Raw genomic sequence first — 23,221 nt, 5'->3', positions numbered from 1 at the left:
CACGTGCCTACAGTGCCTTATGGTAAATCCGGCCCTGCTGGAGGCACAGTGCATGCTCAGTGGACAGAAGGGGATACTGTAGGCACAGTGCAGACACAGGGGGACAGAGGAGGAAACTGGAGACACGGTACAGGCACAGGGGGAATAAGGGGGACACTAAAGGCACAGTACAGGCACAGGGGGACAGATAGGGACACTGCAGGCACTGGAGGTACAGATGGACAGAAGGGACAATGGAGACACATTGGAGAAAGTGTTCCAACTTACTTAATTCAACTTAAGAATGAATAGTCCCTATCTAATTCGCTATCTGAAGACTACCTGTATTTTTCATGATAGTTTGACAGTATTTAGTAAACAGTAAAAGTATGGCAGTGCAAGTCTTTAGAAATAGAATATGTGTGATAAAAAACGTTTTGCTCCCCGGGGTAGAGAATGACTATGAATAATATTTGATCATTCTCGCAAAGTGAATAAATATATGAGTGAAGATAGAGCATCTGCAAGGTTTTCAAAAGGTCTAAAGCAGCATGCTCCACCTGTGATTTCCTGCAGCCTGGTTGCACTCTCCAGTCATTCTTAATTTCATCCTCTTTGCATTAAAAAGAAACGCCTTGCCTAGATGAACAGCCAGGAGGCTGGCTAGCTGCAGACTCGCTGTGTGTGCTTTGCACAGGAGCTCTTCGCTGTCACTGTGATGAAGACCTGAAATGAATAGCAGGTCTCGCTGTCCCTTGCTGAAGAGTGACCTTCTGAATAGGTGCTGCCCAAGATTTTTTAACTTTCTGTGGATAAAATGCAGCACAATTAATTCCCTGGTTCGATCCTGAGGAATGTAAGGAAAGAGCATCTGCTGTATTTGTTTCTTGCACCCTGCAGCTTACTCTACAGAAAGGTAGGTGATGATATATAGAGCAGTTTACAATATATGACACTTCACTAATGTTTGTGTCTCACTATTAGACAATAACTGTAGAACTGTAATACTGCTCAAGCATTGTCTCTATCAGCTCATGTACCCATTCATTTCAAATGATCATTTATGTTATTCTAAATGTCTGTGTTATTCTAATATGACTGTGTTTTTAAGTTAACCTCATTTACTATTCTAATGAAACAAATGATGAATGTGCCTGTGGTTTAGTATTTGAAATGTGGTTATTGTCAAGATGATTTGGCAGTTGAAAACTTAATGCATTGGAAAGAAAAAACACAAGACCTGTTTTTTTTTTGTTTGTTTTTTGTTTTTTTTTTTTAAAGAAACAAACAAAAAAAACCCCACAATAATAGTTTAACTGCTGCAAGTAAAATAGAGGTATATTGGTGAATTGTTTTAAATGACTTTAATGTTTAAGGAATTCCATTTTACTTCCTACAGTTTAGCATGCATTAACTTGCGATTGAACTATATTTTGCTGAGTATTTGCAGTGCATTATTGCCAGGTATAACCAGATGACAACAGTATATATAATGTATATCAGCTATGGATTGGGAAGATTCAAGAGTGTAATGATGTTACTAAAAATAAAGTAAGTGAGTTTTCTCAATAGATGTTTGAATCGTCATACTCGTCTCTGTTTCCTGGCGATGAATGAGGCATGACCTTGTAGATATTTTCAGGTGACTAAGTTCTCAGTGTATTCTCTTACTTTTATCAATCAAATCCAATAGAATGCACAATATATTTCATGAATAGCTATGAAAAAAACTACTTATAACTCTGATGAAATATAATATTATAATATCTGAGTTTTTGATGCAGGTAAATATGGAACTAATTTTGAAGAAAAAAAATGTTTTAGATGTACTTATAACAAGCAGATTGCATGCTAATTCCTTATTCAGTGTTTAGTGATGCCTCTGATGAGCACACTACTGAGACCCCTTATGATGACATCACAATCCTTTTCTAGTTACTTCTGCAGAATTCAGTCCTCCATCTCTTTGCAAAGGATAATTGGGCAACATATACTACTAAGGGCCCTTTTTCATTGCTGAAGTGATGCAAATGCAGCTACCTTGCCGCAGCGCATTACTTCCGCTGCCGTTCACATCACTTCCGCATCCGGGGATATGGAAGTGTATGGAGAGGACGGCAGGTGGATGCGGCTATATGAGAATCTGCAGCATGCTGCAGATTCTCGAATTGCTTCACAAGCAATACACGCAATGGAAACTGCTCCATTGCCGTGCATTGGATTCAGGACACTCGCGGTGCAATGCGGCTATTTTGCCTTATTGCACCGCATGTAATGGAAACTGGTCCTATGGAATTTTGCTCTCATATCTAAACTTCTCTATATGGGGATACATGCTGCCTGAAATTATATTTTATTGTTGGCTTAGGTGACAGTTTATCTTTAGTCAACATATTGGTGAGCTGTTTGCCCACATACATACATATTGAGGCGCCACTATCGTATCACTTGGACACTGGATGGTATTGTCAACGGTAAAATATTGACAATTAAATAACTAATATTTTAATGCTAACACTACCTGGCATCTATTTAAATCCAATACTTCCCCTGTTAGTGCCTTACCACCCACCTATTGCCTAACCCTAATCCCCCTCTCTCTAGGTGCCTAACCCCACTCCTATCGCCTAATACTAAATTCCAGTGTCTACGATTGGCTACAACTATTAAATACTGTGTAGCAACCAATCAGCTACTAGTTGCATCGGGCACCCAAATGACTGCCCGGAGTGTCAGATTCCCAAAAAATAACATTAACTATTAGATGCCTACCTATCGTGGCGCCTAATTGACTTCATCCGAAGCAGCCCATTCTGTCCTGTTGAGAGAGCAAGGCAAACAGGAAATGATTTTTGGAAGCTTTCAGTGGACACTACAGTAGTACAGTATGACTATATAGCAGATCACTGAAGGGGAGGCCACCAGTATCTGGGAATATATGTACATATTCTAAATTTTTATCACAAAATGATCAAAAATATTATTTTAAGTAACAAAAATCAAGTGTGTGTATATAACTTTAGCACTGAGTGAGTTTAGAAACAATCACTGCCCAGCAGTTATGGGTGCTAGTACCATAGGCGCCTATTTGTCCTTGCACCCCTATTGCATGTATGCAGTTTATTCCGCCATCTTCAAGTAGCTCGTGGGTTATCAACTTAAACTAGATCCGAGGTGAACTTTTACTCATTGCATAATTGTGTTCCTTTCCTATTGTTTATAGGGCATTCCTCAAGCCAAATACTTATTGTTTTTGTTTTAATACTCCAATTCCCTATAAACTAAATAAACCACGCCCACGGGTTTTCAGAGAGCCCTGGCAGTAGCAAGGGCTCATGGGAGCTCAGTCTGGGCAGGGGAGGAGGAGGTGTTACTAGCCATTGATTTTAGAGGAAGAGTGGAGGAGGGAGGAGGGGGGATTAGGTTTTTTTCATAGTCTGAGTGCTGATGGTGCAGATAAGCCTGCCTCTGTGTAATGTTTACAAACAACATGGCTGCTGTCATTGTATCACAGGAATAAATAATCATTTTCTATTAAATCTGTTTGCAGCTAGATTTACTGTGTAAACTATCTAAACATTAGATAAGATATATAGACAAGTTACTTGTTATAGTTCATTTTTCATCTCGGATCCGCTTTAAAATGATTCCCCCAGGAACCATGAAATTGTGGGTAAGTCTATGATATAGACAGGTGCTATCACATTTTCCCTGGCTATAGGCCCTCAAATTTGTTATTTGGAGTGGATTACTACTATTACTTAAAATAAACCTGAGATGCAAAGGAGGAAAATATTTTTACTTCCCAGGGACTTCCTTCAGCCATCTATAGTTCGTCAGCTCCCTCACCATTCTACTAGTTTCCTCCATTGTGCTTCTGTACAGTCCATGATCTAGCTAGGTCACAGATTACTGTGCATGTGCAATCCCGGCCATGCACCACCCAATTGCACTTCTGTGGGGAGGAGCATTTTTTGCAAGCGCAGTTACAGTCTTGGTGAACTGCTCATGAGCAGAATGCTTTTAGGGGGCTGCCATTGGCATAACGAAGGGAACCAGTAGGATAGCAAAGGAGCAGACACAATACAGGGAGCTGGCATCTCAGGTACACTTTAAAGATATAGAGTTAAATCTGTATGTTGTGTTTATTTGGTTATTAATACAGGATTTCTCCATAAAAGTGTTTTTCACATATTTTAATAGAAACAGCAGCAGTTTCAGGAACAAAGGAAATTCTGGAAGTAGTTTTGACAGATGGAGACATCTAATGGCCCAATATGTACATCATCATGGGTAACATGGCAGCAGGGTCAATTGCCAGTGAGAAGTTACATTTGCCGAGGCCAGTCAAAGAGAAGACAAGGGGAGAGACAGTCACATGCTTTACTAAGTTTTAGGATGTAAGGTGGCTTTCTCCTGAAGTTCAAGTTTAGTTCAAGCACTTTATTGTCATTGTGTAACACAATGAAATTATTTCTATAACAACCCCCAAGGTGCATTTAAAGGACAGAAGTGAAAGTAAACAAGGTAGAAATCGATAAGTTCTACAAAGTATACCAAATATTTAAAAATGTTACATACAGTGTTAAGTGATTAGCAGCATAACTGTTATTCCACCCATTAGTGAAAGATTTATTGCACACAGGGCCGGTTCTAGACTTTTTGCTGCCTGAGGCAAACTTATGAGGATGCACACCCCTACCCCCTGATTTGGAATGATCGCAAAGCACCCGACAATTTACTCTGCTTTATTTAATGTTCTCACATGACATGCTGCCGCTCAACACAATAGCACACTGGTGAGTCTGTGACAAACAAACTGCACACCCTCAGCCACTCCATTCCTCCTCAGTCAGGACCTCCTCCATTCTGTTGCACAAGTCAAATGAAGCACTGCTGTTCTCCAGCCCCCCCGCCCTCCTCACTCACTGTCAGACTCCTCACACAGCGCAACGAGCTGCTTTTCCTCTTCACCTCGCTCGCTCTCCTCTCGCTTCTCCTCCCAGCATGACTGCATGCTGTAAGTGTAAACACACAGTACAATCTCTGCACCTGATGCAAATGTTTTACCTTGCTCCATGAGAGAACCGACCCTGATTGCACATTACCAACATGACTTATTGCACATGTTCAATTAAAAATTATCTCAGAGAAGATTGAGTTTAGAAAGTGTATCACAGATGGGAGAAAGCTGTTTTTCAGTTTGTGTTTATGCAGATTGATCTAAAATGTCTACCTTGATAGAGCTCAAAGATTTTCCAGGGTGAATGTTATCCTTGATAATGTTTTTGACCTTTTTCACACAGCAATTCTTATACAAGATTTCAAGTGATGGTAGGTTAGTGCCGATACCCCTGCCATTTTTATTACCCGCTGCAGTGCTTTTTGTTTTTACCAGCCTTGGTGCAGCTATTGTACCAGTTCACTGTGCAGTTGGTCAAGATGCTCTCTATAGAACATTTGTAGAAATTAGCCAACAACATTGTTGTGCTTTACCAATAACAGCTATAGCGTTGTCAGCCCATGGCAGGTCCTTTGGGATGGTGACTCCCAGAAAGCAGTAAATTCTCCCCACAGCCTCTGCATTTATCATTATTGGTTTGTGAATGGTGTTTTTGGGGAAAGTCCAGAATACATCTTTGGTCCTTTTTGCATCTAACAACATGTTGTTTATGTCAAACCATGCAGTCACGCTCCTAACTTCTTCCCTGCAAGCAGCAAGAGAGAGAGGTTGAATATTTGTGTAAATACTTTCTCTAGTTGGTCAGCGAAGGCCTTGAGCACATGTCCTTGCACACAATCAGGACTTTCTGCTTTCCTGATATTGAAATCTGTGAGTGACTGACACTCCTCATATATGTGTAGGTAGGGCAAAATGCTGCAAGTCTGCAGTCAATGTTTACTGAAGGTCGTTAAGTATCTTTGTCAAAACTTGACATCTCTGCTAGGTTGGCATTATTATTGGCCAGTGTGTATTGTGTGCCATTCTTTTTTATGTACTTACTGGAATGCCCATACGCTGCAAGTTTCAGTTATTGTCAAAGTCCTCCTCAATCTGTTCATTATATTTAAGTTTTGCAGACTAGAGGCCTTTCTTGATGTTAGCTCGAGCTGCTCTATAGGCTGAGGTGTCTTCTAATTTAAAGGCTTTGATTCTTTGCTTGATCAGCTGTTTAAAGGGAGCTCGTAGGGGAAAAAAGGGTTCAATTTAGGTATTTACCTCAATAGAGGGAAGCCACTGGATGATCCAGAGATTCCAACCATCCTGCGCTTCCTTGCTGTTCCTCTACTGTCCCCTCCGAAAATCTGCTTGTGGACCCTTGTTGAGGGCTTGTGCATGCCCAAAAGCATGGACCTGCTTGGGTGTCTGCAGCAAAAGCTGAGCTCGATTGGGTCTGTGCAACTGTTCATGCCTGAAGCTGCCCGTGCCTACACAATAGCAAAGACCTAATCTGGCTCAGCTTTTTCAACCGAAGCCTAAGCAGGGCCCTGCTACTGCTCAGGTGCACTATGGCCACACTTTGGGGGTCCCTGTTTGTGAATGGCTTGGTGGAGGAAGACAGGGAAAGCGTCTTGAGGAACCAAAGGCTTCACCCTCCCAAAGTAAGTATCTGTTTTTTCTCTCCCCCAAGGCTCCAATCTCATAGATTAACATTGCCTGTGTTCCATGGTTTCTCAAGTATAAATTGTTAGTGCTTCCTGGTCTTCTCTAGAGACTCCATTAATAGGATGCTGTGCTGCAAAAGAACACCAAAAAGAACACTTTGTTGAGGTATTTACAATTAAATACAAAAAATACCAAGGATAAACAGAATACAAACTACTAGAAACAAATCATGAGAAATAATGAGAAAATGTGGACAAATGGAACTGGAAAATTGGATGGCTGCATTGAATGAATGTAAATTCTATGTCCAGGAAAACAAAAGCTGCTGATGCACACTCCCACATGTGCACTCGTGTCCCAATCACATGTCATTTCTTATGATCAGGGCCCAGTGACAGTGCCACTTGGTGGTGGCTTTGCAGCTAATTACTCATGCAGAAATACTACTTGTTACTGGCCAAGATTTATTGCAGACAGAGCATGAGTGCGTACTAATTTTATTCTTGTAAAAAACAAAACAAAAAAACCCTGCTATATGAACTTAGCTCTAGACATGCACCACAGGCTGCAAAAGTCATTTGGAAAGATAATTTTACCAACATATTACAGAATGACCTTTCTATCTGTGATATATGTCATACAAGTTTTTAAACAGAGGCTCAACATCACTGTAACATAGGCCTAGTGCACACTAAGCAGTTTTAGTAGCCTTTTTAGATCCGCTTGTGGATGTGGAAACACTTGGGTAATGTATTTAAATGCGCTGGTGCACACCAGAGCGGTAGGCGTTTTGCAGAAACGCCTACTACCGGGCTGCAGTATTTTTTGGGGGATTTCGGAGGGGTTTCAGCCTCCAATGTAAAGTATAGGAAAAACGCAAAACGCTTGATAAAACGCCAGATCAGAAAGGTTTTCCAGGCGTTTTTGTTACAGTAGCTGTTCAGTAACAGCTTTACTGTAACAATATCTGTAATCTGCTACACAAAAAAACACAAAACCGCAAAACGCTAGAAAAACGCTTCATAATAATAAGAAAATACGCTTCAAAAACCCCTAGCGTTTTGCGGATCTGCTAGCGGTTTTTGGTGTGCACTAGGCCATAGTCTTTGTTCTATTCTTAATTTTACCTTTGGGTATGATTTTCTCTAGCTGATTAAACAAACGCCCTAAGCTACTTAAATGTACCTGAATAAAGGTCAAATAAAATCTCTCTGAAGTAAAAACACTTGTGACACAAAACAACTACAATAAATACATTTATATAAACATTCTTTTGGTTTTTGGATGTAGAATTCACTAACACAAAGAAATCCAAGATTAAGGCTTCAGTAGCTCACAAGGAAAATTCAACAAAAAGACTTTTGAAGTTACGCTTGAACAGTTAAACCAAAAGGAGCAATTGATCAAGTTATAATATCCTCCTCATTTGTTTAGTTGACTCCGCCTCTTCATGACCATATGAGTTTTTGCACACCAGATATGTCTGTCAATCACTGCTTCTTTCAATTGTTGCCTAGGCATGTTCATAGCTTAACATATGCTGTCTATGCATCTTATCCTCTGCCGCCCTCTTCTTCTTTTGCTCTAAATTTTTCCTTACGGATTTCTCCACAGAATCTGGTATTTTTATTATATATCCAGTAATAATATAGAGAATATTTAAAATTATATTTTACTAGAACATCTGTGCTACTGCTCTTAAATTACCCTAAACCTCCTTTTGAAATTATAACTAACACTTTGAAGCTTCTTACTGTATTTTTCAGACTATAAGACGCTCTGGACTATAAGATTTAAGAGGGCAAAATTCAGGTGAAAAAATACTACACCTGGTGCATCTATGTTGCAGGGGTGGCTTGTGGAAATTTCCCCTCAAACGGTCTCTATCTAAGCTACACTTCCCAGCTACACTACACTAACCCCTGCCGCCTCCCCTCCCCCCAGTTACGCTGCACTACACTTAATTAACTCCTAATTCCCACCAGGTACATTGCACTACATAACATTACACTACAGTACTCTAACACGTGATGCCCACACCAGCTATGCTACACTATGGTACACTACACTACAGTATACTACTTAGTTACGGGGTCACATGTGATGTAAGCGCATGTGCGCCATTAGGTCACACAGTAAATGGGGAACAGTTACCATGAAGTGACTAGGAAGGAAGCTGTGATCAGGAAAGACAGTGCATGTACAGCAGCGGGATGTGCAGGGGCTGCAGATAGAGATGCATGCAATATAAAGGACGGGACCATTGGAGGACTGGAGTACAGTGGCACTGGCAAGATGACTGGAGTGGAGGCAGAGGGGGAGAAGAGTGCGCCAGATTGGTTAGTGCTTACCTGGGCACTCTACATTCAAAATATAAGATGCACCAACTTTTTCCCTCCAGTTTTGTCTAACTGAAGACAAAAGGTTAGTGCATCTGATGTCTATTGTCTAATGTCTATTTCAGAAACTGCTTTCATAATTCCACAGTACAATTGAAAAACGAACACATAATAAAACTCTTTAGAATGTTTTTGTGAGTCTGTGACTCTGGTATTGTTTGGAAGTAATTTCACATATGTGGTTAGTGAATTGCACTGCAAAGACTTACGTCAGCCTATCTGATTATGCGGTGGAAAGTAGAGTAATCTTAAAGCCATCCTTTAGAAAAGTGGTTCTCAGCATGTGGAATTCATGACATGTGGTCTTCTGGTTTTATGATATGTTCAGGGGTGCTTGTGCTTGTTACAGTAAATTCATTATCACACAATTTTCAATTTTAGAAAATGATAAATTACAGTATATAGGAACATAACGCAGTAAATATATTTTAGTTAATTCAAAGCATAAGGGGATATTTTAAACACAATTGTATGCAACAAGAATGTACTATAAATACATGCATATATTTTAATTTGGATATCACTATTGGCAAAAGGTATTTGACAAACACAGGCTTTCATAAAGGATAAATACCATGTTAATAATGAAAAGCATATTTCTAGATTATCCACCAGCTAAATATTTTAAGCCTTTATAAAATAAGTTGCAGACATAAATCGCTGACATAGATATGAATAATCTACTGGCTTTCAGTAAGTTAACTGGCAGTACTTGTGAGAAACTGTGATTTAATGGTCTATTAGTGCTAAACTCTAGAAATGGCCCGAACAGTTGGCGGCAAACAGTTTCCGGCGAATTTCCATTATTCCCGTTCTCAGCGAACATATGGCGTGTTCAACCCGCCCCCTGTACATCATCATAGAGCCAAACTTTGACCCCTTACCTCACAGTCAGCAGACACATGGCAGCCAGTCAGCTAGCACCCCCTCCTGGAACCCCCATCAAAAAAGCAGTTGTGTGGCCATATTGGATTAATTACCTGCTGGCTGCTGACAAGCTGCTGGCTTGCTGTAGATAGGTAGGGAAAGCATTAGCTAGGCCTGTGTTTTTGTTCCTCACTTGCTGTGACACTCAGGGCCAGCTCTAGACTTTTTGCCTCCTGAGGCAAACTTGTGAGGATGCCCCCCATAGGTAGTATTATTGCCCACAGGTAGCCTGGAGGGGTTATTAGCCAGGAAGGGGGGCAGCAGGCACAGCGGTGGGGAGGGGGGGGTTTGAACCACAGAACCACTCCAGTGCATTATTATTTCACTGTATTCTGATAGTACTATTGCATTTTTCTGTGTGCGACACTCTACAGCCCACTGACACCCAGAGCTGTGCATAGTGTGATTTCTGCCTTTTAGGAATTAAAACCCAACTTTGAGTCAACTCCGTAATTTTTGGTGGGACTTTTGGCATGGATCCCCCTCTGGCATGCCACAGTCCAGGTGTTAGAACCCTTGAAACAACTTTTCCATTACGTTTGAGGTCTTTGTAGGTTTGAAAATTCACCTGCCCATTGAAGTCTATTGCCGTTTGCATGTTCGCGAACATTTGCCGTTCGCAAATGGAAAATACTGTGTTCGCAACATCTCTATGAGGGATTATGCAATGCAAATGAAAAATCACAATCGCATAACAAAATTAATGAACAAAGCTGGCCTCAGGATACAAAGACATTTTGGACTATTTCTTTCTGTCAACTTTGTGGGAATATTTTTGGGAGAACCCCCTTCCTGTTCCAACATGATGGCACACCAGTGCAGAAAGCAAGGTTTACTAAGACTTGGACGAGTGAGTTTGGTGTGGAGGAACTTGATTAACCTGCAAGCAGCTGTGACTTGAACTGTCTTTTCTTGAATATTTAATAATATTAACTATTCTCTTCTTAACATCTGCTGGAGTTTTCCGAATATCCCTCTTTATTGAAATCTTAAACACATTTTCTTTCTATTATTTTTAGATACATTTAAACTGTATTAACAGCAGCTATGACAGCTATGGGAGGTTGTGAATTTTTCCAGTACTTGGTTAAGCACAGACTTGATGCTGCACAACTGTTATCACAGCTTTGCAATCCTCAAGCATAATTTGATTTTTAACTAAATAAGATTTTATTGTAGAAAAAATAAGATCAGGAGGGTGGTTTGGTCTTTAACACCCCTTCAGAAAAGACCCCCTGTTGAAACTAACATTCAGCAATGTTTCTATTTGTAAATACATTGTTGACTATGGAACAGGTTACCAAGATGTGACATCATTATTAAACAAAGTGTGGAAGCAATGGCTATATCTGTGTATAAATTCCATATTCAAAACTTTGCAAAGGGAATCTTAGGAATTAAAGAATGTTTATCAGAAGATAGATTAGGCTTCCAGAACCAAAATCTACTTTAAGTCATTCCCTTTGGCCTAGCATCACATGTCTGGGGTTAGTTACCTTTACCTTCCTGAGCATAAGGTGGGGATAAGGGTGCTTTGCAAATTAAGAGGGATGCTGTGCTGCCCCTCATTTGCAGAGCCCCTCCAATCTTATGGATCATATATGTATGTATAAAGAAGACTGCCTTGAACTTTATCTTGTGATGTAGAAAAGGTTGGGAATGTAATGTATCATCCAAATGTGAGCATCTTGTCTTGGTACTGCAATAAATGCTCTTGAGAAATACTCTGCAAAAATCATGAAGAGCAACTATAGGCAAAATAGCTGACTAGTTGCAAATGTAAAATTACACAGATGTTTAAATACATCATAACTGAAAAGCTAATGTGGTGTCACTTTTGCAAATAAGTCAAAACAATCATTACAGCAGTCTGCCAAATTGATTTTCTTCTCCTTGGAATTTCCAGGTTTTAGCATGCAACAAGGACACAGAAAGTCACAAAGGCAGATCACAAACAACTTTAATAGTTGGAGCACTGGTAGAGTTCAAGTACATCATTTTACTAATATTTCATTATAAACCTCTCCTTTCACTTAGCTGCAATGTCCTACTGTGGGACAAAATGACACAACATGATACATTCTGTAACAAAAGGTGTATTCAGAAGACCCTATAAAAGACTTGACTTTATTAAACAAAGAGGTGGGACCACAGGCTTCCATGCTTCTGAGGTTATTGCCAAATATAAAGAACAAACATACTTAATGCAATTAAAATAATTATTATAATAAGTAAATTCTGAAAGAGGAGCTCCGTTTTCTCAGCACTGTAATTGTAACTAAACTGTTGTCTACACTGTTCAGTAAACAAAAGGATTGCTGCTTTTCACTAACTGTAAACATTACAAATGCTGAAAAATATGTTTGTTTGTTTGTTCAGTATGCATCCACCTGGATTGTTAGTTAGGGCTGTAATAAGGGCCAATTAGAGAAAAGTACCAATTGCCCCTTCCTAAAATATATTGTGTTATTAGGACATTTCTTTTTTGGTGGGTGGGGTGCATAATGGGAGGTCTAACAATGAGCAGACAGCTGGACATATTACACTATAATCAGAGAAAAATTCATTGTGATTTTGGACCTATAAAACATACTACATAATGTTTCTGTAATAATTATTATTAGTTTTGCAAAAGACTTATGCATTTGATTAAACATATTACTGTATAATATCACACTTCAGTAGCCACAGTAAGATTGTTTATAACAGTTTACTACTGTTTAAAGGATACCCGAACTGACGTGACATGATGAGATAGACATGTGTATGTACAGTGCCTAGCACACAAATAACTATGCTGTGTTCCTTATTTTCTTTCTCTGCATGAAAGAGTTAAATATTAGGTATGTAAGTGGCTGACTCAGTCCTGACTCAGACAGGACGTGACTACAGTGTGACCCTCACTGATAAGAAATTCCAACTACGAAAACACTTTCCTAGCAGAAAATGGCTTCTAAGAGCAAGAAAGAGGTAAAAAGAGGAATTTCTTATCAGTGAGGGTCACACTGTAGTCACTTCCTGTGTGAGTCAGGACTGAGTCAGCCACTTACATACCTGATTTTTAACTCTTTCAGGCAGAGAAAGAAAAAAAGGAACACAGCATAGTTATTTTTAGCTAGGCACTGTACATACCCATGTCTATGTCATGTCACATGTCAGTTCGGTTATCCTTTAAAGTGTACCTGAGAGTGGGCATAAAAGTTTTATACATACAAAAACCATTACCCTATAATGCATATAACCCCATGCAAACCAGGTGGGCAAAAGCACTGGTCAAACACAAACCAAGAAAAACCACACACTACCAGTATATGCTGTTCAACCACCTGCTATTTATTGTAATAAGAATGTAATTCTTTCTTTAAAATAGAAACAGGAAGGAGTTTGCAGGGCAAAATTGAATCGATTGATAAATAATAATTGTTACATACAATTATATGCACACAGGCTATCCCAAAAGGCAACAATGGCCAAGAATTGTCCCAGCTGCAGACTCCCAAGGCGACCGCACACAATCAAACTCCAATAAATAATACATGATGATTATAATTTTACCAATCTTGCACAAAGGACAAGTGGGCAAGGTTGTAAATATTAAATAACCATAAGATGGTGGTGGCCCACCTAGAACTCCAAGCTCCTAAATTGTCCCGTGTGCAAGTGGCAAGGGCCCCAATGCGGTCGCTACCTCTGCAACCCCTATTGCTACGCCCCTGCCCATAGACTTTCATTGCCCTGTGGTGGGGTGTGGTAAAAATATCACATCGCCCTAGTGTGAAAGGCCCCTGAAGGAAAATAAACTCATTGCAGCAGTAAGAACAATCCAGTTGCAGATCCGGTTATAAAACAAAACAGAAAAGAATGCAAATCAATTGTATTTCTTTATTCATATAGTGTAGAAACCAGTGGTGCTCAGCAGAGCTCGAATATTCGAGTAGCTCGAATATTCGAGCTCTTTTTCAGCTATTCGAGCTCGGTATTCGAGCTCCGAATAGCTGGAGCTATTCGAATGGGCTATTCGAGTGAACTCGAATAGCCCATTCACTATTCGCGCTATTCGAGCTAACAGCGCTATTCGAGCTCGAATACCGAGCACGAATAGCGTCATAGCCCAGATTGATGTCCTTAGAGCCAATCAGATGGCTCCCAGGCCCTCTGACGGCAGCCAATCACAGAGGGGGACCCTGGCCAGCCCCTACCCTATAAATAGCGGCCGCCATGTTCCGTTTTTCTGTCCTTGCCTGACTTTGCACAGAGAGAGATCTGCTCCTTTGTGCTTTGGCTTAGCAAGAGCTTTATTGTGGTCATTCACCGAGCGTTTTTGCTCACATACACCTCCTATATACACCTATATTGTTGTTAGTTAGATAGACATTGTATTTTAGTTAGTAGCTTTTGTGTTACATAGAGAGAGACAGCTGCTGCAGGCTTACAGCTTTAGGCCTCAGGGCCTGCCTGTGTGGGCAGCTGTTCTCTCCTGTCCTCTGTTTATTTCTCATCTATACCAGTATTTCTGCTGTCCTTTACTACTGATTGATTGTATTTTGTATTGTAGTTATATACTGTAACTGTACTAGGACACTCACTGTCACTGTTCATAGGCTAGCTCCTGCGTGTGCGTGCACTCACTGTCTGTGTACACACACTCTATTTCCTTGTGATTACTACTGATTATTGTAACTGCTAGTTGTACTTCCTGACTGTTACTACTTACTTACTGTACTAGGGACACTCACTCAGTCACTGTTCATAGGCTAGCTCCTGCGCGTGTTTGCGCGTGCGTGCACTCACTGTCTGTAGTGTACACACACTCTATTTCCTTGTGATTACTGCTTATTATTGTAACTTCTAGTTGTACTTCCTGACTGTTACTACTTACTTACTGTACTAGGCACACTCACTCAGTCTCTGTTTATAGGCTAGCTCCTGCGCGTGTTTGCGCGTGCGTGCACTCACTGTCTGTAGTGTACACACACTCTATTTCCTTGTGATTACTACTGATTATTGTAACTGCTAGTTGTACTTCCTGACTGTTACTACTTACTTACTGTACTAGGGACACTCACTCAGTCACTGTTCATAGGCTAGCTCCTGCGCGTGTTTGCGCGTGCATGCACTTACTGTCTGTAGTGTACACACACTCTATTTCCTTGTGATTACTACTTATTATTGTAACTTCTAGTTGTACTTCCTGACTGTTACTACTTACTTACTGTACTAGGGACACTCACTCAGTCTCTGTTCATAGGCTAGCTCCTGCGCGTGTTTGCGCGTGCGTGCACTCACTGTCTGTAGTGTACACACACTCTATTTCCTTGTGATTACTACTGATTATTGTAACTGCTAGTTGTACTTCCTGACTGTTACTACTTACTTACTGTACTAGACACTCACTCAGTCACCTCACCCACCAACCCACTCCATTAAAGTACCCCACTTTTCACCCGCCCTTTTTAAAAAACTTTTGTGTTTACGCCCAAAACATCGAAGATGTCTGGAAGTGGCAGCCAGCGCGGTTTGGGCAAGGGGAAGGGCAGCAAGGGAATCAGGAGGAGAGGGAGCAGCATTGTGGCAAGCCGCGGGCGCGGCCGCGCCACCATGCACAGTTCCGCAGCAGCAGCGTCAGTGGCTAACATTCCTCCTATAGCCACTGGCCGTGGACGCCTTGGGCGCCGCCCAGCAGGAGCATCTGCAACTCACGCTGCAGAGACACAGCAGCAGCAGCGTGTAGCACCTGCTCCGATTTTCCTCCAGCCGGGTCGGAAACGTCCCATTGAGGAAAAGGATGCAGACACTGTGGTGCAACTGATGACGGAGGATGAGCAGCCCGCCATCAGCTCTGCATCCGAGGCCTCCACCCTCACCACCACCACCCCTGTTCGCAGCAGCCGCCCAGCAGGGCCTGGGGAGGAGGCCAGTTCACCGTCAGTCGCCGACCTGTCACTCAGCAGTCTTTTTACCCCAGGCACCATCAGGGTATTGTCTGCTGTTGTTGGCGATTTTGAGGAGGAGATGCTGATGGGCACTTTGGGGGAGGAGGGATTGGGCAGCAAGACTGTGGCGACAGTCAAGCAGCCCATCCATGCATCAGGAGAGGAGTTTGGGGGGTCATCATCCCAGCAGGACATGTTTCAGGAGGGGGAGGATGATGATGACATGGTGACAGACAGAGACTGGGTGCCACCAGCTCCAGGGGATGTCGTCATCAGCAGCTCTGAGGAGGAGGAGGAGGATGCGCTTGTGGGCCTTGCAAGGAGGCGCATCATTGCAAGCATTGGCAGCAGTAGGCAGGTCCCACAGCCTGCTGGTGTCTCAGGCTCAGCAGCAGCAGCAGCAGCATCTGCCAGTACCACCACCAGCCGCACCCAAGCCCCCCCCCCCCCCCCAACCACCACAGGGAGACAGGCAGCAGCGGTTCCATGCCGTAGGGGGTTGTTTTTGTCACCAATCTGGCAATTTTTCACCATGCCCACAGTGTACAGCAAGTACGCCACTTGCAACCACTGTCAGTGGAAGTTGAGCAGAGGTGCAGACCCCTTCAAGTTCAGCACCAGCTCGCTCATCAACCACCTTGCTGCGAAACATTTCCACCAGCATGAGGAGTTCCAGAGGCTGAAGGCATCTGGTGCTGGCAGTGGCACCACACCCATCACTGCACAGCCTTCAGCAGCAGCAGCAGCAGCAGCAGCAACAGCAGCCACCCGCCCTCCTGCTCCTCCAGCAGCACCAGCAGGAGTGCGGAAACGCACTGCTCCTCCCCCCTCTGCAACTCCTGCCGCCGACACTGAGGCCTGTTCTGGCAGCCAGTCCTCAGTGGCCTCCTCTGCTGTGTCCGCTGATTCCCGTGCCAGCAAAAGGCCACGCCAGAGCCTTTTGAGCGAGTCCTTCCAGGGGGTGGTTAGGGCTCTGCCTCCCAGCAGCCGTCGCGTGCGGCAGCTGAACGGCTTGCTGGCACGGGCCATGTGCTCTCAACTCCTGCCGTACACGCTCGTGCAGGAGGGGAGCGACATGCGTGCGCTGCTTGCTTGTGCAGCCCCAGACTGGCAGCTCCCCAGCAGACACTTCTTCGCCCGCAAGGCCATTCCTGCACTGCACCGCTTTGTGATGGCCAATGTGGAGCGAGGGCTGGAGCACGCGGTTGGTGAAAGGGTCCACGTCACCATGGACTCCTGGAGCAGCCGCTTCGGGACAGGCCGCTACCTGTCCTTCACTGTCCACTGGGTCAGCTTGGTGGAAGGGGGTGAGGATGGGAGAGCAGCAGCGGGCACAGCAGCAGCAGCAACACAGTGGGTGGTGCCACCCCGCAGGGTCAGGGGAACTGCAGCAGGTTCCTCCGATCCTCTGCCATCCTCCGGCACACCTGGCCAAACCCCCCGCCTCAGCAGCAGCGTGAAGGCCCGCCACTGCCAAGCGCTGCTGCACTTGGTCAGCCTTGGGAAGACCAAGCTGACGGCAACCCATGTGTTGGCCAAACTCCAGGAGCAGGAGAGGATTTGGCTGACCCCCAGAGGCCTCAGAGTCGGAGAGGTGGTGGCCGACAATGGGGCCAATCTGGTTGCCGCAATAGACAGGGGAAACCTGACCCACATCCCCTGTCTTGCCCACGTGCTGAACCTGGTGGTGCAGAAGTTCTTGCGCACCTGCCAGGGGATGGGCGAACTGCTGGAAACGGCAAGGAACGTTGTGCGTCACTTCCGGCGTTCGGCTGCAGCCAGGGCCGGCCCTAGACTATTTGCCGCCTGAGGCAAAAAAAAAATTCCGCCGCCAGCCCCCCCCCCCCCGGTGGGGGGCGCGCTCTGGGGGGCCGCCGAGCTGGAGGGGTAGCCGGCAGGACGGGGGTATTGGGCCTAGCGGCGGGGAGGGGGTCGTACCCCCCCCTCCCTCGCCTGGGTCCCCCGAACTGCGCTACCCTCCAGCCTTAAATACAAGCAGCCGCTATGTGTAAGAGGCACGGGCGGGTAGGACTCACCTCTTCCTCGTTCCAAGCATGCGCTCCACTGACGTCACTTCCTGCAACCTTGCAGCATCCTCCTCCGGTCACAGCCAGCGCCTGACCTGTATGGTGGCTGACTACATGGGGTCCTACAGCGGGCTTGACAGCGATGCCCCTGTTGATCCCATGGAGTATTGGGTCAAGCGCCTGGAGATCTGGAGCGAGCTGGCGCAGTACGCCCTGGAAGTGCTGTCCTGCCCCCCTTCCAGCGTGCTGTCCGAGCGCTGCTTCAGTGCAGCTGGTGGAGTGGTCACCGAGAAACGCTCACGTCTGTCTCACAAGTCTGTGGACAGACTGACGTTTCTCAAGATGAACCAGGCGTGGGTGGAAGGCGAGTTCCTGGCCCCTGTTGTCGGCGAGAGGGGGACATGAACTGGCTGCCGGAACTTAGAACCATCGTTAATGTGCCTTACCACCCTTTACCACCTCCTGGCTCCTGCTCACTAAGCCAGCCTGGTTCACTTTGACTATTACGTCGCCTGCAGCCACACATTTTACACCTACAGTGGGCTGCTGTGTACTGCCCTTCTGCAGTCTGCCCTTCTGCCACTCTGCCACCAGCTATTACGTCAAACAATAGCTGCTCACATAATTACTCCTCCATTCCTCCTGCTGCTGCTGCTGTCTGTCTGTGTTTCCCACTGCCAGGGTACACAGAATTACCTTCTGCTGCCACTCTGCCACCAGCTATTACGTCAAACAATAGCTGCTCACATAATTACTCCTCCATTCCTCCTGCTGCTGCTGCTGTCTGTCTGTGTTTCCCACTGCCAGGGTACACAGATTTACCTTCTGCTGCCACTCTGCCACCAGCTATTACGTCAAAAAATAGCTATATCTGTGTAATTGGTTGTAAAACCAAAACTACAAAACCATAAAAAAAAAAGGTTTAATTTTTCAGAGGTGCCCGGGTTGAAAACTGTGTTGTCCCAGTTGTGTATTGGACACGATGTGGGCTGCACGACCGCTGTCTGGGACCTCCTGCCTGCTGTGTTTATTTACAGCCCTGGTATCACCGCTAGGTACCAGGGCTATTATGTCACGCTGCCTACCTGCTGCCACACTCACACTACTCCTCCATTCCTCCTGCTGATGCTGCTGTCGGTCTGTGTTTCCCACTGCCAGGGTACACAGAATTACATTCTGCTGCCACTCTGCCACCAGCTATTACGTCAAACAATAGCTGCTCACATTACTCCTCCATTCCTCCTGCTGCTGCTGCTGTCGGTCTGTGTTTCCCACTGCCAGGGTACACAGAATTACATTCTGCTGCCACTCTGCCACCAGCTATTACGTCAAACAATAGCTATATATCTGTGTAATTTGTTTTACAAACAAAACCAAAAAACCATAAAAAAAAAAGGTTTAATTTTTCAGAGGTGCCCGGATTGAAAACTGTGTTGTCCCAGTTGTGTATTGGACACGATGTGGGCTGCACGACCGCTGTCTGGGACCTCCTGCCTGCTGTGTTTATTTACAGCCCTGGTATCACCGCTAGGTACCAGGGCTATTATGTCACGCTGCCTACCTGCTGCCACACTCACACTACTCCTCCATTCCTCCTGCTGATGCTGCTGTCGGTCTGTGTTTCCCACTGCCAGGGTACACAGAATTACATTCTGCTGCCACTCTGCCACCAGCTATTACGTCAAACAATAGCTGCTCACATTACTCCTCCATTCCTCCTGCTGCTGCTGCTGTCGGTCTGTGTTTCCCACTGCCAGGGTACACAGAATTACATTCTGCTGCCACTCTGCCACCAGCTATTACGTCAAACAATAGCTATATATCTGTGTAATTTGTTTTACAAACAAAACCAAAAAACCATAAAAAAAAAGCTTTAATTTTTCAGAGGTGCCCGGATTTAAAACTGTGTTGTCCCAGTTGTGTATTGGACACGATGTGGGCTGCACGACCGCTGTCTGGGACCTCCTGCCTGCTGTGTTTATTTACAGCCCTGGTATCACCGCTAGGTACCAGGGCTATTATGTCACGCTGCCTGCCTCATTGACTGCCTGCTGCCACACACTCATCCTCCTCCTCCTGCTGCTGAATTTACCTCCTGCTGTCTGTGTGTTTCCACTGCCAGGGAGCACATACAATGACGCTTCCAACATGCGTGTGCCACCAGCTATTTGTTACGCTCAAAAATAGCTGCATTTCTTTAAAAAAAATAAATAAAGAGAAATAAGTGAAGAAGAAGAAGACGATATAGAAAAAGAAGGAGAAGAAGAAGAAGAAGAAGAAGAAGAAGAAGGAGAAGAAGAAGAAGAAGAAGAAGAAGAAGAAGAAGAAGAAGAAGAAGAAGAAGAAGAAGAAGAAGAAGAAGAAGAAGAAGATGAAGAAGAAGAAGAAGATGAAGAAGAAGAAGAAGATGAAGAAGAAGAAGATGAAGAAGATGAAGAAGAAGAAGATGAAGAAGATGAAGAAGATGAAGAAGAAGAAGATGAAGAAGATGAAGAAGAAGAAGATGAAGAAGATGAAGAAGATGAAGAAGAAGAAGAAGATGAAAAAGAAGAAGATGAAGATGATGATGAAGAAGATGAAGAAGAAGAAGAAGAAGACAATATAGAAGAAGAAGAAGAAGATATAGAAGAAGATATAGAAGAAGAAGATATAGAAGAAGAAGATATAGAAGAAGAAGAAGAAGATATAGAAGATGAAGAAGAAGAAGAAGAAGAAGTATATACAGTACTGAACAAAATTCTGGACACAACTTCTCTTTCCACCTTTTTTTTTTTTTAAAGGAACATCCCCACATAATCACTTGCTGTTGTTACTTGGAAAAAAAGATGTTTCTTGCATCATTCACCCTCAAAACAAGTGTTGGAAGCTATTTAAGGCCAATTCGAATAGTCAGCTCGAATAATGAGCTCGAATACCGACTCGAATAGTGAGCTCGAAGTCCGAGGTCGAATCGAATAGTAAAAAATATTCGACTTCGACTGAATTCGAATAATTTACTATTCGAATTCGACCAAACTCGAATAATAAAAAGGGGTATCCGAGCATCACTAGTAGAAACATCAGCAATAAAGAGCAAACCTATTCAATCTGAAAATACTAATGTTCCATATCCTGTCTAATTGGTCTTTTCTACCACATTCAGTATTAATTGATAACATTTGAAATGTGAAAAAATGGATAACATTTTTTCAAAAAATGTTTTAGACTCCCTTGTTCTTGTACTCTACTGTACTATTTTTACTTATTGGGCTAGTCCTCTTCCCCCCCCCCCCCATACGTGAGTTTCATGTAGGGTGATTTTCTGATACAAACAGGATTGCTCATTCACTATGTTAAGTGACATTGTGTTAACCTACCTGCAGTTAATATATTTTTGACCTTTTGATTATCCCGATTTCTCCAGTGGAATTAAATCTTCTTGATTTATGTGATGACATTCTATTTTCATGATGTATAGTTACTGTTACAAGCACGATTTCAGCCTCTTAGAAGACTTGAATGCAATTATACACATGTGAGGGCATATGAGCTGTTTTATAGAGACACTGTTGTCAGTGTAAATGTGGAGGCTACATACAATTCTGAATATATAGACTTGACTTGGTACACTCCAAAAGGAACAGTATGGCTCAATGCTATTGTTGTGCAAGTAACTTCCCTCTCAGCCTTTTTTATTTTGCCTAGGGCACAGCGTCCTCCTGTGGACAGTCATTGCTGATACTACCAATTAAAGTACACTTGACCTCTCTTGAAAGTAACATACTTTCAGGGCCCTTTTCCACTAGCAGTCGCTAGCGTTCACGCTGAATGCTAGCGATTGCTGAATCGCAAAGCTAAAAAATTACCGGCGATTTCCCGACGTTTGCGGCCGCGATTTTGCTATGCTATGCACTGCATAGCAAAATCGTGGCAAATATCGCTCCGCACCGCGATCGCGTTTCAGGCAAAAACGAATCGCGGTAGTGGAAATACCCTACCGCGATTCCTATGTTATTTAGCAAACCCTAGCGATTGTAAAATCGCTAGCGGTTTGCGATTTTGCGATTCCGCTAGCGCAAACGCGCTAGTGGAAAAGGGCCCTCAATGTTTTTTTATTAGCTGTGCTGTGACATAAATCACAGCACTTTCCTCCCCCTTTAGCACCCTCCTCCCCCGTTCTGCTCAGCCGAAATATTCGACTAGAGCAGAAGGTCGTGGATGGGCGGGGGGGAAATGTCAGTACTTCCTCCTCTCTGTCCATCATCAGGAACACCCCCTCCACTCGTCACTATTAGTTCCTTTCTGCACAGTGCGCTGGGGAGCTGTGCTGTGTGCGATCTTGAGGTAATTTAGCTCAGAATGATAATGTACTAATACACCTATTAGTACACTATCATTCTGAGCCAAATTACCTTAGTACCACACACAGCGCAGCTCCATAGCACGCTGCGCAGACAGGAACTAATAGCGCGAGTGGAGAGGGCATTCCTGATGGGCAGAGAGGAGGAAGTACTGACACTTCCTCCCCGCCCATCATGAGCTTTGCACCGCGGGTGAGCAGAGCGCATGAACGGGGGCTAAAGGGGAAGGATTGTGCTGTGACTCTTATGTCACAACTCAGATTTTAAAAAAAGCATTAAAATCATTTTATTTATAAATGAGTTCAGGGGTACTTTAAGTATGCATGGATGCATAAGCAGCTGCACATGCAATTGAGCAGCCCCAAACCAAGCCATCTCCCACACTAAGCTCCCACCCACAACTGCGCTGCCCACACTAAGCCACCGCCCACAGGTGCTTCTGGTCCATGCATATTCACAACCGTTGATTAGTATATAGGATTAGTTTTATATACTGGTCAAAATCCTTGTAATATAAAATATGACAGTTGCCATGTTGTCATGGTGATCTCTCAGCTTTCGGGTCCATGCATACTTACAACTGTGCATTAGTACTATAGATGCTAGCATTGCAAAGAGAGGCTTAAACTGTCAGCCAAGTTGTAATCTGAGCATTATAATGGTGGCATGTATGGAAAGTCAAGCAAGCACACAAGACAAAAATTAATGTAGATAGTAGCAGAACATGGCACAATGACAATAAACAATATGGGAGAGAGTTCTTTCTTTATGGGCTTTCAATCTAAAAGGGATATAGAAAACACGATGTAAGGCAGGGGGTAGACTTTATATTAGCTGTCCATGTGGCAGGTTCTGCAGAAAGCAAAGTTTCTCACAGTGGATAAAAGGAATGCTCTAGTTTAGATTATTAACACTGACCAGACATCCCGTTTTACCTGGGACACATCCCAGGTTCAGAGTCACCTGTCCCAGGCTGCAGTGTGTACTAGGTTAATGCCCACTTTTGGCC

The 23,221-nt window shown here is 43.7% G+C and overlaps 1 protein-coding gene across 1 annotated transcript in view; it reads left to right on the top strand.

Annotated features, from left to right (window-relative positions):
• Window positions 1–753: 753 nt before the first annotated feature.
• The window catches only part of MCHR2 (melanin concentrating hormone receptor 2), a 223,971-nt gene continuing 201,503 nt past the window's right edge, over window positions 754–23,221 (top strand). Inside the window, exon 1 of the mRNA XM_068279420.1 lies at window positions 754–895. The gene's annotated coding sequence lies outside the window, so the exon portion shown is untranslated. The remainder of the gene's footprint in view (window positions 896–23,221) is intronic.

Source organism: Hyperolius riggenbachi, chromosome 4 (genome assembly GCF_040937935.1).
Source record: "Hyperolius riggenbachi isolate aHypRig1 chromosome 4, aHypRig1.pri, whole genome shotgun sequence".
Taxonomy (NCBI): domain Eukaryota; kingdom Metazoa; phylum Chordata; class Amphibia; order Anura; family Hyperoliidae; genus Hyperolius; species Hyperolius riggenbachi.
The sequence above is the reverse complement of the archived record's forward strand: the minus strand, read 5'-3'. Positions and strand labels throughout refer to the sequence as shown.